The sequence below is a fragment of the Leptinotarsa decemlineata genome, unplaced genomic scaffold (genome assembly GCF_025532065.1).
Source record: "Leptinotarsa decemlineata unplaced genomic scaffold, Ldec_3_MD MMD2_tig00003736_RagTag_RagTag, whole genome shotgun sequence".
NCBI lineage: Eukaryota > Metazoa > Arthropoda > Insecta > Coleoptera > Chrysomelidae > Leptinotarsa > Leptinotarsa decemlineata.
In genome coordinates, this window is record NW_027412593.1 from 7,995,053 (window position 1) to 8,014,350 (window position 19,298).

At 35.0% G+C, this 19,298-nt stretch overlaps 1 long non-coding RNA gene across 1 annotated transcript; it reads right to left on the reverse strand.

The window, feature by feature from the left end:
- Window positions 1–4,460: 4,460 nt before the first annotated feature.
- On the reverse strand, window positions 4,461–18,898 carry LOC141483621 (uncharacterized). Its single transcript, XR_012466194.1, has 4 exons — window positions 18,838–18,898; window positions 15,885–16,023; window positions 11,131–11,269; window positions 4,461–5,102 (listed from the first exon to the last, which is right to left on the reverse strand). It is a non-coding gene; the product is annotated as an uncharacterized lncRNA (long non-coding RNA).
- Between the last annotated feature and the right edge of the window lie 400 nt (window positions 18,899–19,298).

Genomic DNA, 19,298 nt, shown 5'->3' on the forward strand with positions numbered 1-19,298 from the left:
CCACTGTATAGATGTTCCATAAGTATACCAAACATAACTAAAATATAACTGAAGAAAGCAGCACTTACATTTTCAAAATAGGGAAAAGTAGGATCCTCCACTTTCACTTTTAGCCAATACGCAAAAATCACCACGCTAATAACACAATAAACATAAAATATTTTACTCATGACTTACATTCGAAGCACACTTTGAAAACATGCATTCACTTCATTAGCACTAACAATAAAACTCATCTACATACGGAAGCGCAGAAGGGCCACATATTTTTATTATTTGTTTCTTGAATATTACGACTTTGAATCTCGAAATTTCGACTTTTATCTCGAAATTTCGACTTTTATCTCGAAATTTCGACTTTAATCTCAAAATTTCGAAATTACGACTTTAATCTGACTTTTATCTCGAAATTTCGACTTTAATCTCAAAATTTCGAAATTACGACTTTAAACTGAAAATTTCGACTTTAATCTCGAACGGGAATATCCGTGTCGACAATTGAACGCATTGTACGTGAAAAAAAGGTGACTGTGATTGTGCAAGCTCAAAAAGTACATTGTCGTGGTAGAAAAAAAACTGAATTGGCCGAGTACCAGAAAAATTTTGTACGCTATACCATTCATTCTTTATTTTTTGAGAATAAAGCGCCAACCCTCGAATTCATTAGGACAAAGGTAATGGATAATGATCTAATTCCAAAAATGAGCAAAGAGAAGTTAAGGGAAATAATAAAAGAAGATTCAAAATCTATATATGCCAAACGAACCCGCAAATCTGTGTTAATAGAAAGAGAAGATATAGTCTCATGGCGACGGAGATATCTTCGCTCTATTAGAGAAATGCCTTCTGCTCACAAAAAGATTTACTATCTGGACGAAACGTGGGTGAATGCTGGTTACACAGTATCTAAGATCTGGCAAGATACTACTGTAACTAGTTATCGTCAAGCATTTGTGGACGGTTTATCAACAGGGTTACGTGGACCAACGGGTAAAGGGCAACGACTCATTGTCGCCCATATAGGTAGCGAGGAGGCTTTTTAGACGATAGTGCACTAATTTTTTCACCAAAAAAAACGGGGGATTATCACGAAGACATGGACGCCCAACGCTTTGTGGGATGGTTTTAATCCCTTCTTTCACGAGTCGAGCCAAATTCGGTAATAGTAATGGATAACGCTTCTTATCACAGCCGATTAGTAGAACAGCTGCCAACTATGACCACCAGAAAAGCAGACATGCAGAGTTGGTTAGAACAAAAAGGAATTCCATTTTCCGAGGACATGGTTAAGGCCGAGCTTATGAGTGTCATTAAACAGCATCGTGTCAGATATCGCCAGCATGTGGTGGATATAATAGCTCGTGCTGAAGGAATCACCATCTTGAGACTCCTCCTCACCATTGCGAGTTGAACCCGATATAATTAATCTGGGCTCAAATCAAGGGTTACGTAGCTCGTGAAAACGTGACATTTGAAATTTCTAATGTCCAACGTTTATTAGAACTCGCAATGGAACGGGTACGGAAAGAAGATTGGGCTAATGCTGTAGCCCATGTGATCAAGGAAGAAGAGAAAATGTGGAGATTGGGCGGGATGGTAGACACTGTTTTCGACCAAATAATAATAGATTTAAGTGTGACTGGGGATTCCTCTTCGGACGAGTCAATGGATTCTGAAACTTCATAAGCATAACACAGGTAATTATTTCTTTGCTTTGTAGTTCTCTTTCTATGTAAAAGGAACATAATAATTATTTTGAAAATTATTCAGTTTTTTTGAAGTACTGTATTAGGCATAATAAGAAAATGTAATCAGTTTCACCATTGACAGCAGGTATGGTGGAAATGTATGGAAACTTCATGAGTCACTTTGTACAAAACACTTCAGTTAGTGAATGAAAATTCAACGAAGTAACACCTCCCTACAATCCAATGTATAATGAACCATCCACAAGTGAAGCAGCAAGAGGAAATAGAAAAGGAACAAAAGCGCGCTAAATCTATAATTCTTCCATCATTTTGGAAACACGTACTTGAACTGTGGTTTAATACAGCTGAAACTATTTTTAGTATTAACGCAATTGACTCAAGTGGAATGAAGTTTGCAAAAGTGATTTCAGTTTTGAATTGTTCAATAATCAAAGAAAATTCAAACCTTTTCAAAATCTACCAGAGCTCAAATTCATATAACAAACTGAAATCTCAGTTGATTCAATGCTATCAAGTTTCTGATGAAGCAAAAATCACCAGGCTCTTTGGTGAATGTGAGCTAGGTGATAAAAAACCAAGCCAGCTTTTTAGGGAGATGTTGGAGTTGTCATCCGGGCAGATGTCCAAAAAATTTGTCCTCATTTCTAGGTTGAAGAAATTACCATCAACCATCAACTTTTTTGGAGAAGCTTACAGAAGATGAACTCATGGATATGGCTGATGGTATGCTCAAGAGTACGACTTCTGTTGAGCATGTTAATGCAGTAAAATTATCAGCCGAGCAAAAATGAGAGCAACTTGTAGATGAACTGAACGAAACTCTGAAGATGGGATCATGATCCAGATCTAGAAGTCGAAGTGGGAATCCAAGGTGCCGTTGAAGGTCCGACTCTACAGAACGAAAAAAAGTTTGCTACTACCATAGAGAATTCAAAGAGCGAGCTACTAGATGTAGACAACCTTGTCAATTTCAACCCTCTTCCCATTAGGGAAATGGCAAAGCCAGTCGTTGAAGGCGACCAACGATCAAGGCAATAACAATTGTCGACTACTCATCGGCGATCCGTTAACTGAAGTTCAGTATCTTATTGACTGATGTGTCTATTTTGCCAAAGAAGAATAACAATGTTCAAAGTGATGTAAAACCCTTATACGTCGCAAATGACACAAATGACACTACCTATGGTCAGAGGCTTCTTACCATCAGTTTAATTTAGATCTCAGAATAAATTTCAGTTGGCCATTTATCATTGCAGACGTAGATGAAGCAATCAAAGGAGCAGATTTCCTACAACATCATGGTTTAACAGTTGATTTGAAAAACAGAAAGCTAATAGATACAGAAACTTCTATAGAAACTTTCTGCCAAATCGACGGTTCAAATATCCCTAGTGTCAAAACTGTTAATAATTGTGAGCCATACCACAATATCCTAGCAAAATTTCCAAATCTCACTAGATTTTCTGTGAATCCATTGACCAATTCATCTTCAGTGTATCATCAAATTCTGACAAATGGGCCTCCTGTTAATTTCAAAGTGAGAAGATTGAATCCTGAAAAGCTGACAGCAGACAAGAAATAATTCTCCTACATGATGAAAACAGGGTATTGTAAGGCCGTCAAAAAGTACTTGGGCATGCCCACTCCATATGGTTAGGAAAAGTAATGGTGATTGAAGACCTTGCTGTGACTATAGACTATTAAATGCAAAAAGTGTTCCAGATCGCTTTCCAGTTCCTAATATTGAAGATTTCACCTACTATCCAGCCGATAAAAGAGTGTTTTCTAAGATTGACTCAGTCAGAGCATTCCATCAAATTCCTGTGGCTCCAGAAGATATAGAGAAAACCGCGGTTATAACTCTCTTTGGACTTTTCGAATATATCAAAATGCCTTTTGGATTAAGGAATGCAGCTCAAACATGTCAACGTTTTGTACATCAAATAACACGGAACCTTGATTTTTGTTTTCCGTACATTGATGATTTCTTAATATGCTCTGAAAATGAAGAAGAGCACGAGAATCATTTAATAGCATTATTTAGCCGCTAAGAAGAATATGGAGTCGTAATCAATCCTGAAGAATGTGAATTTGGTAAAGATATAATTGAATTTCTTGGATTTGTCATCTCTGCAGAAGGCATTAAACCATCGACAAAGAAAACATGAAAATATTAGTATTGACTGTTTGAAACCAGATTTTGTTGAAGAAGAGAGAGAGAGAGAGAAAGAGAGAACTGGAGAAAGAACATGGATACAGGATACAGAGAAGCACCGAAAAAATTGTTCATTTCGAGTGACCATCTTCAATGGAGGGGAAGTACTGTGGTGATCATTCTGGCTCTTCCTGTTTATGTGTTTCTATACCTGTCGATATATTTCATTATAAAAAAAACAAAATAGCATAAAGGTTGTCATAATAAAGAAAGTCAGGTTGTTAAAATTGGTTATTTAAAAACAAACATTTTTAATGAAAGTATTTTGAGTTGTTCTAAACAAGTATTGATTCCATAGTATGAAAACTGGAATATAAGAAATTATAAATAATTGAATGAAAAAATACGAGTAGGATAATAAATATGGGCAAACAGTCAAATGTGAAATTTTCATAATTCGTATAAAATTTTCAGATAATTTTGGCTATATGAAAATTATATAATCCTGTATTTTTGCTTCAGTTCATTGAATACTTTTTATTATATAGGAATTTATTTATATATTATAATTATATAATGATGAATTGATTTCTGTCCAAAATCAGATTTGAAATTACTAACTGATAATAATTTTGTTTGTCTATGAATATTATTGATTTCTATGAAATTTATGTCTGAAATTTTTTATTTATTTGTTATTGATTGAATGAAACAACAAATTTTTTGTTTGTATAGTGTGTTCAAATCTTATAATTTTTTTTATTCATAATAATGATAAGAAAACAATTTTCAACTCCTAAGTCGAACTGATGTTCGATTGAGGAATCTGATCATATCAAGTTATTTTTTATTATCGAAGGCAACCCTATTTTGAACTCTGGAGAAACATTCTCAATAAAAACAACATATGTATTAACAAAACCATAAATTCAGTTTTGGTTCCTACTATATATTACTCGATTACGAAAATAGGTCTGGTGATTGATGGTTTCAACACCTACTTCCTCATAAACTAGTCCTAAAGTGTAGGAAAGTGACGTCAGCAGCGACTATTTTCTCAATAAATTGTTATGGGACATTCCAAATATTTTTCTAGGCGCTGCTTGCAGGCTTTGTATGATCTTGGATCTTTTCTCACGCTCAAATTATGATCGATATCCAGATAATTCAGTTCATTTGGTGTTACTTTGGGCCAAATTCTATTCTCCAGTATGGGATCACGGTTAGGGGTAGGATTCCTGAAAAGAATATTCATATTGATGAAATGTGGTGAATTTGCTGATAGCAACTAGCCAGGTGTTAGATTATTCGCTTTTGTAAAAATAGTAAATGTGTTTAATATATCTGCAGTCTCCGTCAAAGAAAACACAGGTTTTTGGCTGAAGTTGTTTCTCCTATCAAGTAGCTATCAATAGGCTATTCATGTACGTTAACGATACCACGGTAATCTTATCGGCTAAGGTAATTGGTAAACTCAAAATCAAAAACAAATTTGGTCTTAGAGCAATTGTCTACATGGTGTGAAAGAAATCATCCATTGATAAACTTGACTGAAACATTATGCATACAATTCTCTGGGCGTCATCAGAAGGTCGAAATTACAAATCTGGAAAAAGATAAGCTAAACAAGTTCATAACTTCAAAAAAATAATACCATATTTTTAAGCACTCAAAATGGACAATGATATGAGCTGAGATACTCAAATTTACTCTAAAAAACAAATGAGAAGTGGAATCTCACAAATGCTACTATTTTGCGGGTGCTCATTCAATATCATCTTATCACATTATGTCGTGGGGCCTGGCTACACAGGTACACAGAAATTAAAAAAAAAAACTTTCGAAAAACTCTACAGTACATAGGAAGACGTGAAACTTGCTATTGTGTTTTTATTCAACTCAGTCAACCAATTTTCAGGGCCGTAATTTAATAATTCACACAATTATAATAATAATATTACCGAAACATTCCAAAATATAAAATGAAATTTGATTTCTCAGTTTGAAGTGAACGTTGGCGATCCATAAACTACAACAAAAAATACAGGTCCGTATTTAAAAATTTAAAGATGGGGTGGCCCAAGTCAGATGACACCCCGTATAAAAGATTCATGGACATATTCTGATAGCCCACATCAAGTGCCAATAGGAGAATATGGAGAGATGTCTGCGAATACAGAAGATACAGGCAAAATTTGGGATTTTTTGGTTTTTGCTGTATATCTCCAGAACCAAAAGAGCTTTATTCAATTTTTTTATATTATTGAATAGGTCTCTAGAATACGCAACTTTGCAACGATTTAACCGACACTCAATTTCTTATCGTTTACGAGATCCCCATGTACAGAAACGAATTTGAATTTGAAAGTGATTGACAATGTTTCATGATGAATTTCACTAGTTCGGACTTCCATTGTCTACTATATAAAATGACTTGAAATCCCTGAAAAACCTAAAAAAAAAAAGAATTCACGTTAGTTCACGACGTTTCGATTGTTAGTATCTACAATCGTCTTCGGGTGATGACTGGATGACTATTTATAGGTCGTTCGAGTACTTTCACTTATCCCCGCTTTCCATTTTCCGCTTCACTGGTTCCGTGGGAGATGACCGTTTTGGCGGAAGTTGGCATTTTTCGCTTGATTATGGGTTTCTATATGTTGCGTATTTCTTCGCTGGCTTGGCTGAATACGTTGTTGGACAACATGTATGCGGCTTCCTTGAATTTTCTCCTAAACCAATATTCCTCTCTGTGCAAGATCTCAGCTTGGGACCACTCGATGTTGTGTTGATGGGTCCAAATATGGGCTATTCCTGATTTGCTGGTTTCCCCTCGCTGTGTGTGTTTCTTGTGCTCGGCAATGCGAATATTCAATGGCCTCTCAGTTTCACCAATATAGGATTTTCCGCACTCACAGGGTATCCGGTAAATGCAATTCTTGTAATAGCAGTCCGCGTTTGGTGGCCTGGTTTTCGTGAGGCTGCTACGGATAGTGTTACCGGATCTGAAGCAGGTTCTGATGTTGTACTTGGAACCAATTCTTCTTATCCTCTCTGATAATCCTCTTTCAGTCGATTGATATTGGTTGGATTCGTGGTTCAGATACTGTCCCGTATGAGTGGGTTTTCGGTATACAGATGTTTCCCACTTAGTGTCGGTCCTCTTCACCAAAACGTCTAAGAATGGCAATTCGTTGTGGATTTCCTTCTCCATTGTCAAATTGATGGAAGGTCTCAAGCTGTTGATGTGTTTCAGGAAGGCGTCTAGTTCAGTATTCCCATGGTTCCATATCATGAAGGTGTCGCCAACATATTTCAACCAGACTCGAGGTTTCTTGTGGGCTTCTTCAATGGTGTATTTTATTTCACTATTATTTCATTCCAGATTTATTTTGGTTAATATAATTGTTATTTTCAGCTTTTCATTTTCAATTCTTTTTTTTAGTTGTTTCAGGGATTTGAAATCGTTTTATATAGTACACTATGGAAGTCCGAACTAGTGAAATGTTGATTTTTTGTCAATCTGTTTTTGAATGGAATTTCTTTTTAGTTTCTGAAAATTACCTGAAATTACTTAAATTGCAATTGCTCACCTCTATGACCTTAGGTGAAGTAACATTTTTTCTATTTTTGATGCTCTTTTATATAATAAGCAACTCATGTTTCAAAAAATTCTCAGAGGTACCTACGTGCTGTATATGAACAAGCAGTAGTGAAATTGTAAATTTTAGGTTATCCATTACAAACTTATACCATCTGTCCAAGATAAGGAGGGTCAGCATGGAATAATTGAAAATTATAAGTGATTCAACGTTGGTTGTCCATTGTTGCCCATTTTAGAGCTGATTTAAATGAAGTGTCAAATTTAGGAAATTCTGATTTGTTCCGGAAATATTCGAAAAGACCCGGAATTCGCCAAGTCAGTTCCATTTTTCTTCTGAAGTTATTCAAAATTATATTTCAAAATGAAAAACACTTTCTTGTCGCCACTTTTCAAGCAATACAAGATGGCGTTTATAGATTTATAATCCTCTCCAAGAAACCAGCACCAATTTTATTTTTCATTATCGGACATTTCTGAATTTCAAAACCTTATTCAGATAAGTTTTGAAATAAGCCAGTTTTTTTTCTAATTCAATCGACTTTGTGTTTTTTACATACTGACCCTTCTCATCTTGTAGACAGTGTACATTCGAAACATGAAAAAAGGAAAAAGAAACAAAAATAAATTCACCTCCAGAGAACCAGTTGAATGTATTCTAACCTTACATTTATCTGTAATTTCTATAAAAAACTAGAGATAATTATGAAGTGTGTAAAATTGGTAAGTATTTTGTCAATCTGTGGCACCACCGTGAAGAATAGTGCTATCAAAAGGCACTTTTTTGCCACAATCAACAACAAAAAACTATGAAGATCGAATTCTCTTTGCTACTGTTCCATGAAGTATCTATAGAAAACATGATTTTGCTAAATTCTAAACTATTGTAGGCAAAGGCGGCGTAAGGCGTAGGTGGTGTAGGTCACCACCACCCTCAAAGCCGAAAATAATTTTAAAAAATATGGAAAATTCAAAAGTACACGCCATGAATTTTTCTTAATGAATAATACATTAGAAAATTCTCAAACTAAAGAGATTCGACTCTTCGGCGCACGAAAGCATGTGAATGAAAAATTAGTGAATATGTTTCTTTTTCTGATAACCAATATTATATTTTTGGGAAAAAAGGTTTTGGCTTTCAAATTCTCCAGTTTTATACAAAAAGTGATGGAAACTTCCAAAAATAATTGAATAAAAAATCCCCATCTTTGTTGTTTCTGATCATTCGTTCTTATTCAGTCCAGCAACATCATTTGGCGTTAGGTTGCTATCGAGAAGAATCCCCAGTCAGAGACTTCGGGAATATCGCTCAATAGAAAGCCAATGAAAGTATCGCATGTAGACGCAGTCTTGCTTTTTTTCCTATATTATAATTACTGAAAGTATCTGATGTGAGAATGAATAATGGTTCAACATAGTTTTAAAACGATAACACGCGTTTAATAAGTAGAAATTTGGATTGTGTCGTGAAGAAAACTAATAACACCTGTGATTATTGTATTTATCAAGAATAAGGTGAGAAGCATTTATTATACTTACACAAAACATAAAATGATTGAAAATTATATCCATTATTTGTTTCATATCTTCGATTTGTTGCGTTACAATCCACCTCCAAGTTACGGATGCAATATTGGTGTATTCTTCATAATTCATCAATCATGTCAGGTTTGGGCACTGAGAGAGATAGAGAGGAAGGAAAAAAATGGAAATCTGGTTCAACGAAAAAAAAAAAATTGTTTCTTTAATTAAAGTGTCGTGAGTAAATAGTCGCAGTGTCAGTGACTTTGACTGGGATTTTAATTTGGCGACCTAGAAATGATGTTTTTTTATTACTTTTGAGTCTTTGAGTTTTTTATTTTTAATTTTGTTGTTAAATGTTCATGAAAAGTACATAAGTGAGAATTTTGGTGAGTGTTTTTTAATGAATACAAGATTGTTCAATTTCAAGTGTTTTTCATTTACAAACACTTTTCTTCTCGGAGGGCCTCGCGTAATGTACTTTGCCAACATTAAATTTAGGTCTTTCCCCGCCACTGATTCTAGGTAATCAAATGAGCGTCACGTACTGTCATCGATTATATGTTCGGAGTAGAAACTGAACAGCAAAAAGTGTTTTTGGTATAACTCAATAGTGTGGTTTCGAAATTATTGTCTTTCATATAATACAATTTTTATATGGAAGTAGTTGTTCGGAGAGGGCTTTTTCTTCCAGTTTGTGCCTGTAAGTTACTCATTTGCATGAACTGAACATCTTTGTCCAAGAGTTTATTTTGAAGTTGATAACTTTCTTACTCTCTTTGGAATATCCTCACAGTTTTCCCTGAAGGTGAAGAAGTGGAAAGCTGAAACCTTTCTTTCTAAAAAATTATTGTCATATTCCAATTTGAAAAATAATCCTATGGCTGGGATTGAATCAAATATGCGGATGAACGTCATTACTCACTACCATCGATGACATGAGTATATTTAACTCATTCGTGACATAAAGTCGTAATTTAATGAATGAATTGAGTAACTCGTGTAACTCAATGTTCATATGAAAATAGTTTTTTCAAAAGGGCGTTTTCTTCCAGTTTGTGTCTGAAAGTTACTTATTTGCATGGACTCAACATCTTTGTTCAGAGTTTATTTTGAAATTGATTGCTTCCGCCTTTTTTGTGGTTGATTCTCACAGTTTTCTATGAAGATGAAAAAGTAGGAAGTCGAAACTTTTTTTTCTTGAAAATTAATCTCTTTTGCTAATTGAAAAAATATTCCTATGAGTGTCATCAAATCAAATAAGCGAATGGATGTCATTACGTACTGTCATCGATGACATGAGTAGGTTTAACTCATTCGTGACATGAAGTCGTAATTTAATGAATGAATTGGGTAACTCGTGTAACTCAATGTTCATATGAAAATAGTTTTTTCAAAAGGGCGTTTTCTTCCAGTTTGTGTCTGAAAGTTACTTATCTGCATGATCTACATATCTTCGTGAAGAGTTGCTTTCTTCCTTTCTTAGTAAGATACCCATATGATGGAGATGTAGAAAGCCAAAACCCTTCTTTTTCTAAATGAATCTCTCCGAAAAATTTAAATCTTTCAATTCAAATAAGATTTCGATAGTTGAGATTGAATTAAATGAGCGAATGAATATCATTACGTACTGTCATCGATGACATGAGTAGATGTAACTCATTCGTGACAAAGTCGTGATGTTATGAATGAATTAAGTGCTTCATCTTGCGATGTTATCCACATTAGTGCTGAAGAGACAATAAGGCAAGTGTCTTATTCCGAAAAATCGGATTTCCGTCATTGAGGATGACAATGGCAGAAAGTGTTTTTTGTATTATTCAGTGTTCATATAAAAGCAGTTATTTCGAAAGTATCTCATCTTTCATGTAACACATAGTTAATTTAAGAGTATTTGTTACGAGAAGGCTTTTCCTACCAGTTTTATGTCTGAAAGTTACTGTTTTGCATGTACTACACATCTTTGTATAAAGTTTATTTTCGAATTGATTGCTTTCTTTATTTCTTTGAAAGATACCCACATTCTTTTTGCATAAAGATGGAGAAGTAGGAAGCCAAAACTATATTTTTCCAAAAATTAATCTCTTCCGAAAATATACCCCCATCAATTCATCCCTGGTACTTTTGGAAACCGGTATACATACGAATATTTGATGAAATTTCCCCACAATGTGGCTAGGCGCTTCCTAGTAAGTGTATCGGATGGTGAGGGAATAACATCTGGGTCCCATCTGTATTTGTATAAGTATGGCAGTTCTTCACAATGTGCACTTTTTCCAAGACCTGAAAAATATTTGAGTTAACTGAGGAAGAAGTATCACAACGAGGAGTTCAATGAATTATAAAAATTTGATGTATATATAGTAAGTACGTAGTGCTCTAGAGCAAAGTAGGATATTTAGCGATAGAAGGGCTTTTTCTTCCAGTTTGTGTCTGAAAGTTACTTCTACACATCTTGTATATAGAGTTACTTCTTTAAAAATTTATTGCTTCCTTCCTTTCTTTGGAAGATTCTCACATTTTTTTGTATCAAGATGGAGTAGTAGAAAGCCAAAAACTTTCTTTCCCAAAAATTACTCACTACTAAAAATATAACCCTTTCAATATAGAGAAATACTAATTCTGCAAATGTTCCTACTAGACAATATGAATGATTCTACAAAATTGTGTGTACCTCTAGTTCACCTCTTTTCGCATCATTCAATTTGTTTCTCGCTGAGAATAGCTTCATCAGACCTATACAAATCAGAGAACGAAAACAATGTGAAGAATTGTAGAGGAATTAGCACATCATTGCCTTGTTGCAGAAAAATTATCTTTGTGTTGCTTCAACAGATCAATGGCATGTATTCTTCAAGGGCAACTCTGTAACTATTGATTTACTGATTTATCAAAGAGACATTTTTATCCGTTTTGGAAGGCTGTAAAAAGTTCACTTTATTTATGCAGATTCATAAAAATCATCCGATCAAGTCAATCACATATCATTACTCAACAAATATGATATAAATATTATTGTTTCCTCAACACCAAATCGTTATTTTTAACACCTCTACACGTGTTTCGATCACCAAGTGATCATCTTCAGAGAGGGAGATTGAAACTAGAAACTAACTCGAAGCTAACCCTACTTATGGTATACCGTACAGGTATACCATTCAAATTGATTTTACAATTTTTCCTTATCTATTATTTCACAGTATATGTTTAACTGTTATAGCTGTATATAAAACAATTTTCAGCTATATAAAAATTCATTTCACAATATTGCCTATCTAAATTTATTTTTGCAATGTTTCCTTATGTAGTAATCAGTAAACCCAACAACATTAGTATGCTCTTTGGTATAGGTCCGTCATCGTTATTCATGATATTATTGTGTTTACTTATTTCTACACTCTCATAGGCATCTACTTGCATGTTGTTGTTAACTTGTCCAACTAATCTTAATGAACTGAAGTCTATGGAATGGTTTTGTTGCAAAATAAACAGATAAACGGATAACAGATAAACGGAAGCATTCAATAAACAACAACAAAAAAAAAACCAAAAGAAACTTATCAAACGATTGAGAGACAAGGACGTTTTTTATTTGAAAGCCGACAAAGGAAACAAAGTAGTTATTCTGGATAAATTGGACTACTACGAAAAGGTCAATACTCTCATTACTAAAGGACCGTATGCGAATTTGTCCAGGAACCCGTTACCAAAGATGAGTGCCGAAGTAAAAGACGTCCTCAAGAAATGTGACAACATACTTACCCCTCAACAGAAACGGAAGTTACAAGTTTCCAACCCAACGGTGTTGAAACTATATTGCCTCCCAAAAATTCACAAACCGGGAAAATCAATGCGCCCCATCGTGTCAGCTATTGGAGCTCCTACCTACCAAATAGCAAAGTAGCTCATTAAGGAATTTGAAACCTTGTGTATTGCGGTACCAAGTTTTAGTATAGAAAACTCTTTAGAGTTCATACAACATACAAAAAACTTGGTTCTGCAAGAAGGTGAGATTTTGGTTTCTTTTGATGTTAGTTCCTTGCAATACCTCAGGGAATTACTAGAGAAAAATAATTTCAATAATAAGGAAATTGATGAATTCATTTCTCTTACCAATTTGTGTATGAAACAAAATCGGTTCCAGGGAGAAGGTTGCTTTTATGAACTACAGGAAGGAACGGCCATGGGAAACTGCTTGTCCTACCTGGCAGATCTGTTCATGAGCAGATTCGAAATGGAAACCCAAGAAAAGTCGAAGTATTTTCCTAGGATTTGGCTAAGGTATGTGGATGATATTTTTGCGATATTCGATATCAAAATATCCAATATGAGGACTTTGTTTCCAATTTGTATAATAGATGTCCATCAATAAAATTCACGAATGAGTTAGAAAATAAGGGACAATTACCATTTCTTGACGTTTTGGTATTGAGGAGCCAATATGGAGGGTTAGAATACGATATATATAGAAAAGAAACAAGCACGTATAGGTATATTCCTGACAGTTCACATCACTGTGGACAGCACAAACGTGCTGGGTTGAATTTTTTAGTGCAATATCTTTTGACTTTTCCCCTAACACATGATAGGTTCACAAAAGAAATACGTACAATACAGGAAATAGCAGCCACTAAGTTTAGGTTAAGAATTAACGAAATCTCGACTTTCAGAAAGGACAAAAACCAAGATAAATACATCTCAGTTCCATACCACCAATATACGAGGAACTTTGGAAAGATTTTTAAGGAACTGGGTATGAAGGTGGTTTTTAAAATAAGTCATACACTACAGAGCCTTTTGGAAAGTCCAAAAGACAAAGTCGAGAATTCGGAAAAGAGTCTGGAATTTACGAAATTGAATGTAAAGACTGCGATGCAAAATATTATGGACAGACAAAAAGATCTATCAAAGTAAGATATAAGGAACACATAGCATACTTAAAATATGGAAGACCTGAAAAATCAGTAGTCGCCCATCATATTTTGCAACAAAACCATTCCATAGACTTCCGTTCATTAAGATTAGTTAGACAAGTTAACAACAACAGGCAACTAGATGCTTATGAGAGAGTAGAAATAAGTAAACACAATAATATCATGAATAACGATGACGGACCTATACCAAAGAGAATACTATATAGCTTGTTGAAATAATATTGTTGAGTTTACTGATTACTACATAAGGACACATTGCAAAAATAAAGTTAGATATGCAATATTGTGAAATTAATTTTTATATAGCAGAAAATTGTTTTATATACAGCTATAACAGTTAAACATATATTGTGAAATAATAGATACGGAAAAATCGTAAAATTAATTCAGGTTGGTATACCTGTATGGGTGGTACACCTGGATGGTTTACCTGCATGGAATATCTATATAGCATAAGTAGGGTTAGCTTCGCGTTAGTTTCTAGTTTTAATCTTCCTCTCTGAAGATGATCACTTGGTGATCGAAACACTTGTCGAGGTGTTGAAAATAACGATTACGTGTTGGAAGAAACTTCAGTAATATTCATTACTACACCAAAGGTTTCAAACAGTGCATCATAAGTAAATATGATATAGTTTCGGGGAAGAAATTCAGCATTGATTTTCTGAGCGGTGGTATCCAATAGGTCAAAATAAATAAATATATAATAAACATACACAATAATTGTGAACTAGGGAGTTTCACAGGGGAGTCATTGTGGTCTGTTATCATCTAGCATTTTCATAAATGACCTGAAAAGTCAAATAACAAACTTAGAGTGAACACTTTTTCAGAGACCATGCTGAACATATTCGAGAAGAACACTTACAGGCCGGTTTCGAGGTATTACCTTCCATTAGAGTAGGAAAGATACGACCAAACATCAGAGAGCCTGAAACTCGAATAATTTCAACGCGGCTCCACTGTATGTATGAGACTTTCGTCTAAGAGGAAGATTGTTAACTAGTAATAGCTTCATTTCGTGAACAAAGCCTCAAGCGGGTAAGAATAATTTCAACATGATAATGCTGTTGGATGAACGAGAAACATCTGCGAGACTAATCTCTATGAGGTATCTTGCACAAATATCTGTCGGATATAATTCAATATTCAGCCGGGGAAGTAGTTGTTTTCTGGCAGGCATTTAAAAGAACCTACTGTGTAGGTAGTTGGAAGAGATGAATATTTCGACTTTTCATTTCGGAATATTTATTTTGATGCATGTATACTTTCTGCTGACGTTTTCAAATTGTATCATTAAATTCATTCGTATCTATATTAATCGTCTCAGAATGATTTGAATTTTTTGACCGACTAGTGTAGAAGAAATGTGCAGCCACTTCTATATCGGGTGAATGAAGAGGTCATTGAAAGTCCGTATCGGCGAACACAAGAGAGAAACCCAGATAAAAATTTTTGAACATAAGTATTTTGTTTTTTTTGGGAAAAGTACTCTTTGAAGTCTTGAAATGGTATAAAAAATGCGTTGAAAGTAACCAAATTTGAATTCATTGTGTGTATGCAATCCTTAGGCAACTAAGGTATTTGATTCAATGAGAAATGTTATCGTATTTGTCTGAATAGCTTTTCATTTATTACATTATATGTGACAATTATGAAAACATCAAAATGGGTATAGTAAGTTATGCTTAATAGATTGTAGACCTATAAAAAAAAAACAATGCGTAGTGAATCGAAGGAATTAGGTAGCGTTGCCGAAGGAAGCCCCCACCTTCGCAACGGTAGCATCGCCACCTCGACTTCGCGCGGATGACATCTTCATATTTCAACCGACTCATGTGTTGATAGTTATATAGTACAACTATAATTTATGCAGAAAAACCAGAGTATAAATCCAACATTGATAATGTATTCTGCCTTCATCCTCAGTTATTGATAACGGAGAATATGAAAATTGATCTTACTTGGAGGTCGCTTTAGCGGTTTCAGCAATCCATTGAGATGCCCCTTGTAGGAAAACTGGTAAAAATAGGTGTCTGCATGTTTAGAGTGCAGATCCGCATGACGAATCAAGGCATTTGCAAAAGTAACATCGGAATTGAACTGGAAAACAAAAAATATAGATACATGATGAGGAGCGAATCGCATTCTTAAAAAATATTGTTGAGCTCAGAATGGTCGGTGCCGTGTGAAAGGTGGATAGGTAGTTTCGAAGATGATCCGCTCGAAGACTGACAGACCATAGTGCGTTTCCCTCAATATTGTGAGGACCTGAACGTCTGTCTGCGACTACTTCAGTCAGGTAAATAGGTAACACAACTGTGTGGCTTGGGAGGTAGGGCTCCTGTGTCGCATATCAAGGAGATGCTTCCCCATCTGTAGGGGAAGCAGCTGTGTGACTCTGTGTGTGTGATTTCGTTCCACCTCACAGCATTGAAAATTCACTGACTAAGTAGAATACATAAGGAACCAAACCATGCAACATAATTTAGTTTTAGTTTCATTTGATGTAAAGAGTATGTTCTCCAACATACAGTACAACGAGTGTAATCCCTTCATTTCAGACATATCAGATCAAGCCAAAGTAGACCATATCACTTCCTTTGAAGTTTCAACAGCTTTCGATGTGTGCCTAAATCAGCACCCATGTCGAACCGCCCGCTACCGACTGACGATTGTTATTTTTATGTGGTTGATATAAACGGGATTTTTCATATACGTGAAAATTGTGTGTAACTCTAAGACTGCAGTAACTTTGACAACTGTATTGAAAAATATTCAATAACTGAATCTCGTATAATATCAACAACGCTTTTGTCGCTGAAAGTCTCCTTCTATCCCCGGAACTTCTAAAATAGTATCTTCGTTCTCAGGGCTGCCAACACCTTCATTTTTCAATTAAAAATCTTCAAAGTATTTCGGAAGTCTCTCGACTCGGCTACGTATAGGTTGTAGAATGGACTCTTCAACCTGCTGTGCCATATCTCTAGGCTCTTCGCTTTCTTGTTGATTCATTTGATAAAATCTTCGGTCCCATCTTGATATCAAAATAGTTCATTATAATGTCGGGGGTAAATGATAACCTACATTTTCAGAACTCTCGGTATATCTCTTTCTAATCTGATTGTGTACTCTTACCAGTTTATGCGGTTCTCTAGTAATACTTCGTACATCACCTTTCCAATCTCATTAGTGATCTTTTCAGGTTTCCAATCGAACACATTCTTGCGATGGTGTCTCCAACTTTGAATTTGAAATGATAGTTTCCATCATTATTGTGAAAGTATGATTCTTGAGACAGTAGTTAAAAATCAAAGACTGTTCTAACTCTTCTACCCATGAGTGTTTCAACTGGTGAGTTCCTGCTTGGTGGATTTGTTCGATATGTTGATAAAAATTTTTAGTTGACTGACCTAATGATCGTCCTTTCCTCGTGTTATCTATTACTCGAGCAATCTTGTACTCTGGCGATGCGTCAGTGCCACAAGCATCTTCATCTACACAAAGTAATCACGACTCAGATGAAAAAATCTCTTCTTCGACTGATGAAAGTGGAACAAATGCACATATTTCTCCTGAGCCCTTTACCAAAGAGAGCTTAACGTATTGGTCAAATTTGACTCGAATTGGCGTTTATTTATTGATTCCTCTAAACGTAGCCTGAAATGTGTAGTTATGCATGTTACGGTAACAAGCTGGGTTCGTTACCGATATCACATTTAACTGAGGTTGAAGAAGAAAATGCAACTGTGGCTTCTGTCATGGGAAAAATAAAATACCACGAACACAAGGAACTTATATGTGTAAATCTAAAAATGGCGAATTTTCTGCTCGGACAACAAGAGCGGTGTGAGATAGCAGAGCTAAGTCTCAGCACTGAGTTCGAAAAGACTGGGCTTCCAGACGAAGAAACTGTATGTGATAAATGATCCACTAGTACCTAGGGATTGCATATTGCCGCCTCTGCGTATAAAACTGGGGCATATATAATAATAACGAATAGGAAAAATCATTCTATAATGAAATCAATATGACCTACACGCCTAAAATATTTCAGACGAAGCGGCGTTGTCGCTTCTACTATAAAGTAGCAGCTTCTTTGATTTTTCAAATAGAACACCCCGTATATAATATCATATTATGATTCATTATCACTTTGTCAACAAATTCATATACTATTTCCCAATACCTATCTATTACCGTTTAGAAGATATAAATTAATTTCGATATTTTTTTACCAAACATGAACTTTTATAAATGCTGATAATCTTGAACTCTCTTGCACTAAAATGATCAAATTTGAAATGTAGTGAAGTGATACTATGAGGATCTTCACTCCGAGTCATATTTTCATTTGCCTCATACAGGGTCTTCAAAAAATGCAAATACTTTGATCTCATGAAAAAATGAGTGGAACTCAATTTTTTCAAATGGAACACCCTGTATATTTCAACATTTTTGAGCTCTACATCCAATTTTAGATTAACTTTGTTCAGATAATACTATTTCTATCTGGAACCGTTTTCGAGATAAACTGTTTCAAACGGATAGTAACGTGGTTTTCTTGATCGTTTTTTTGAAAATTCACAATGAAAGTTATCATCGTTATCATCATAACGTTTGAAGTTTTTTGGCAGTTTCAGTTGGTGTTGGTTCACTAATAGCTTTTTTTACTCTCTTTGTAGCTTTCTTTTGTTCTTGCTGTATTGTTTCTTCTTGCAACTCATTTTTATATGGGCTGCTGGTTAAAATTACCGTACGTACGCCCTCTCTTTCTATTCACATTTCCAGTCTTAGGCAATGGTTTGGGAATCGGAAATATTTTGCAAGGCGATATTGCGAAGGATGTTCTGGGTTGTGGGTTTAAGTAACGATCAGATGTGGGTGGAGTAAATGCAGCTAGTGTTTTCTGGGTACCTATATTAATGTCCTGATTCAATGTTTTCCAGTTCTTAAATATGTTGCAACAATTCTTTTTTCTTGTTTTGGATCAAACATTGGATGACGAGATTTCAGTATTTTTATATTTTCAACGGCGTTTTGTTTTTTCCGTGTACACGCCGTTTGAGCGTTTTTCAAGGACAACCAAAAGTTTTGCTTGCTTTCAAGAAGCCCATTTCATTTTCTCGTACAGCTTGTATAGCTTTATCTATTACCTCTGAACTGCATTCCTGCTGCTGTGACGTCCATGTGTATTTATTTGGCATACCTAAAATGACACAAAACATTATTTTTTTGCAGAAAAAATAAGCACTGGGGAGGTAAAGTGGCCCAATAGGCCACTTTACCTATTGGCGGCCATTTTACCTGATTCAGCATGCGGTGAAAAAAAATGACAAATGAGGTTATATTGATCTACTTTGCAGCGAAATGAATAG